Source organism: Microtus pennsylvanicus, chromosome X, assembly GCF_037038515.1.
Source record: "Microtus pennsylvanicus isolate mMicPen1 chromosome X, mMicPen1.hap1, whole genome shotgun sequence".
In the NCBI taxonomy this organism is placed as follows: domain Eukaryota; kingdom Metazoa; phylum Chordata; class Mammalia; order Rodentia; family Cricetidae; genus Microtus; species Microtus pennsylvanicus.
Genome location: NC_134601.1, coordinates 88448314 through 88452424, shown reverse-complemented (window position 1 = coordinate 88452424; position 4111 = coordinate 88448314). Strand labels below are relative to the sequence as shown.

Sequence of the window (4111 nt, the reverse complement as noted above, 5' to 3'; positions counted from 1 at the left end):
CACAAAAGTATCTTCTTCGTGATTTTTCATATGAACCTCAGAAGAGCTTGATAGTATTGTTATTGCTGTCATTTGAGGGGTGAAGGAATTTTTTAAAAACTCACACAACTAGAAATCTGGAAGAAAAATGCTTAATTTAGCTAACTCCAGATCTGGGGTGTCCAGTAGCTCAGTGGTACCATTTTATTTTTCTAATTACAGATGGTTGTGAGGCACCATGTGGTTGCTTGGAATTGAACTCGGGACCTTTGGAAGAGCAGGCAGTGCTCTTAACCTCTGAGCCACCTCTCTCCTGTACCATACTTGTCTAGTCTGTATATGGCCTTGAGTTCCATCATCAGCACCTGATAGGAGAGAAAACAAAATAAACAGGTAACAAAAAAAACTAAGTCTACAAGATTCCAACCAGGTGATTTTTCTACTTCCCCTAACTGCCTAGGTAGGGAGGAGGTCTGGACATTTTGCCCTGAAAGGAAGGATTAAAGGAGCTATGGGATGGCTGTCTGGAGGAGACACAACTCCGGGGCAAAGACAATCCCCTCCCACCCATCTGTGTGAAGCCTACCAACGCTGGTATGTATGTTTCAATAGTGGTGCCAACGCATGTGGTGGACACATGTGCAATGAGGTCATGCCAGCATGCTGGGGATGGAAGCCTTCATCTCCGAGTGCCCACTCACCTCCGCAAAGTCCTCCAGAGTTGACAAGAGGCGTCTCCATCTGATTTTGTTATTTGACCAGCTTCACTCCTGGGACTGAGTAAACATGGCTCAAATGGGACAGTGACTTGTCCCTTCAGAAGCGTCAGAGCCTGACGTCCAACACTTATTCAGCTCATAAGGCCTTCAGTAAGACCCACTTCCTTCCAGCTAGGAGTCTGATGAGAACGCAATGAGGATTGGGGACGTTATTTGCCAAAGAAAGAGAGATGGAAATGAGGTGGTTGGCCATGCTGTCTGCAGATAGGAACAGCCCACTCTCGCATGCTCACTCCAAGCCTCACATAGATGCTACAGGCGGAATGCCCATGCTTCATCTAGGAGAGTACCTAACACAGAGCCAACGCTGAAGTCTCATCTCTGCTGCTTACCAACTCTAGGGCCTTGAAAAAGTCACCTACCCGCCATGCCTCTATGGCCCTTTCTATAAGACTGAGACGATCTGGTCTGTCTTGTAGAATTGATGAGGACCTTAATTGAGAGGTACCAGTGTCAAATGCCTGACACGTGAGCAGGCACTAATAAATGACAGCAGTCATTCTCTCAGATTTGACCTTGAGGCTCAGTGATAAAGACTCTGGAGGCATCTGGGTTTAAGGCAGTTTATTTTTAATATTTACATCCTTCTCCCCTGCTTCCTTTCCCCTGTATGGAGGCGGGAAGAGGGCATCGATGTCCTCCATCTATTCACCTCTGCCTATTCTTTTAAGATGCAAACCTAGTTTCTTTACCTACCAGTTTGTGATCTTTGACAAGTGCCTTGACTTCTCCGAGCATCTGTTTCTTCAGCATGAGGCTGATTAAAAGATGAAATGAGTGAATATTTAACACGCTCTGTGAATATTTAACAGGCTCTAGGCACAGAGTACACGCCCGGAGTGTTGTTACTATCCGCCAAAGGCCCCAGAGGCAGGAGCCAGTGCCCTTCTTCTCCCAAGGTCTCACATTCCTTTCATGAACAATGGACTGGGGCCAGTTGGAATAGACGAGTTTTCTTTCGTTCAGCCTCCAGACCCTTCCAGAGGGGCTCTGCCTACAGCAGTCAGTGTGAGCATGACTTTAGTCAGAATTCTCCAGAGGCTCCTCCAGATTAGACTAGAACAGTTCAGAACCTTCCGAAAGGGGTTTTGTTGGTCTTGGCCAGCTCAGAAACTATTTAAAACAGCCCCTCTCTCTCTCTGGGGAATCAGAGGTAGGAGGTGAGAAGGTGGGTCAGAGTCCACCTTCACCACTGCCCTGTGGCACCATGGCAGAGGCCGACCTCCCGAAGCCCCCTAGCAATGATGCCAGGGTTGAGGGCCCACAGCTGGGATCCAGGCCGCTGAGGAGGGCAGGTGATGCCTGACCTGTTCCGGTGTCCTTACAACAGGCTCCTGGAGCCATGGTGCATTTGTCCAGGTGCCTGCTCTAGGCTCCCTCAGCTCCACCCACCACGGTCACCACCACCGTCGCCACCACCGTCACCACCACCGTCACCACCACCGTCACCACCACCGTCACCACCACCACCACCACCACCACCACCACCACCACCACCACCACCACCGCATCCTTCAAGGACCCAGAAGGAAACAAGAGCTCAAGTCCTGGCCCGCTGGGGTCAGCATGTGGCTGCTGGCGTGGGCTTTCACACACGGAGCAGCGACAGGCACATGTAAATGACCCCTGGGCGCTCGGCCCGCCCCGCCCCCAGAGCCGCGTGGAGGGAAATCAGGAAAGGCCCAAGAATTGTTTGTAATTAGTGTGTTTTTAAAGGCTTTTCCGCGAGCCTTTAGCCGAGTTCTGAGGAGGGCAGCTTGCCAGGGAGCATTGAAATGGAAATCCTGGGTTCTAGCGGGACCCTCTTGGAAGGAGATTCTTCCCAGAGAAAAGGCCAGAGGCCTGTCCCCGCCCCGCCCCCAGTCCCCTAGCACCTACGCGGTCCCGCCAACTCGGGTGAGGTGGAGCGGCTTTGTGGAACCGCATTCCTGCCCGCGGGCCTCAACCTTGCCTCAGAACCCGCTGGTCAGCAGAGCCGGAAAGGTTGCTGCGGTGCTCCCGCAGCTCCCACTACCCCCACCCCCACCTGCAGCACCCTGTCTCCTTTCCCCTGCTTTTCCCCCAAACCGGAGGCTTCGGCCACAGCCAGAGTTACCTCCTCTGGTTACCCAGAGTACATGTGTACATGCGGTATTTCCAGCACAGAGTGAGTGGCAGTTGAAAGCTTGCCAAGCCTTTGGAACATCCACCAGGCCAGTGGGGCCTTGCAGAAACTCGAGTGGCTACCGTCCATCATTGTCAGGTCTCGAAGGCGTTGAGGAGGGGGTTAGAGAATAACAGAGCTGGGCGTACACCCCAGCCAGGTCTGTCTAAATCCTGAAGTCTGTAGGATGCCTCGCAGCCACTCTCACCCAAGCTGCTGCTCCCACACGGTGCTGACACGCAGGCAGGACTGTTCTGGTGCAATCCCCGGGCCTTGTGGTCTGGGATCATTTCCTGTGGCCCGAAGTACTTATTTGCAAGTTGTAAGGACTGCCCGATTTCTGGAAGCTTCGCTGAATGCTTCCAGCTGGGAATTTAACCTTCTCAGACCCAGCTGTGGATCTTGAGAGCTCTCTTTAGTTCCCACCCATTTTTCTAGAACCTCTAGAGGTAAATTAATTGTATAAGGTGTGGGGGGGGGCAATGGAAGAGTATTGCACTAAGATCCCAACGGGCTGCCTGGGCCTGATTCTGCCACTCACTTTCCCCTGACCTCTCTGTACCTCTCTGACCTCAAACGAAGGCTAGGAAAGCACTTGCCTGCCCTGGTATGCAGTCTGGGCCTCTTGTTTCCCCTTGCAGCATGAACAGAGCTGACCTCTTCTTCGGCAGCGACCCCACAGCTCAAGGTCTTATAAGAACAATGGAATTACTCCTTAGGAGAGCTGGCTAGATAGATGTTGGGGCAGAGGAAACCATTCTTAACCCCTTTCCCCACCTCCCCATCACTATATAGAAGGCAATTGAGGCATAGGAGAGTCGGATGTATTGCTTAGGATAATCGAGGGAAGCCTCCGGGAATCAAGACTAAAAATCAGTTCAGCAGCAGCGGTACCAATGGCTGGCTTTATGGGGAGATTCCACCCCCACCTATAATTCCTAAGCCACGCCCAATACAATTTTAGTAATAATTCAGATTTAAAATCCTGTGAAAATCACAAATGAAGTTATCTTCAAAAACCCCGCTATGTGTATCCTGTATTATTCATCTTCTAAAAGTACCACATTCTTTATGAACCACCAGAGATGTCACTGGACATTACACTACTTCTGCCCTTAAGTCCTCGCTAAACAAAATGGTGGCCATTTGCCAGGCAAGGGTTCTCTAGACTCCTTAGCAGCTTCTTCACCGTGTATGAACCTAAAGCAAC

At 51.1% G+C, this 4111-nt stretch overlaps 1 long non-coding RNA gene across 1 annotated transcript; it reads right to left on the bottom strand.

Moving 5' to 3' along the window:
• Window positions 1–228: 228 nt before the first annotated feature.
• LOC142841822 (uncharacterized) lies at window positions 229–1644 on the bottom strand. Its single transcript, XR_012909100.1, has 3 exons — window positions 1455–1644; window positions 681–877; window positions 229–344 (listed from the first exon to the last, which is right to left on the bottom strand). It is a non-coding gene; the product is annotated as an uncharacterized LOC142841822 (long non-coding RNA).
• Window positions 1645–4111: the final 2467 nt, after the last annotated feature.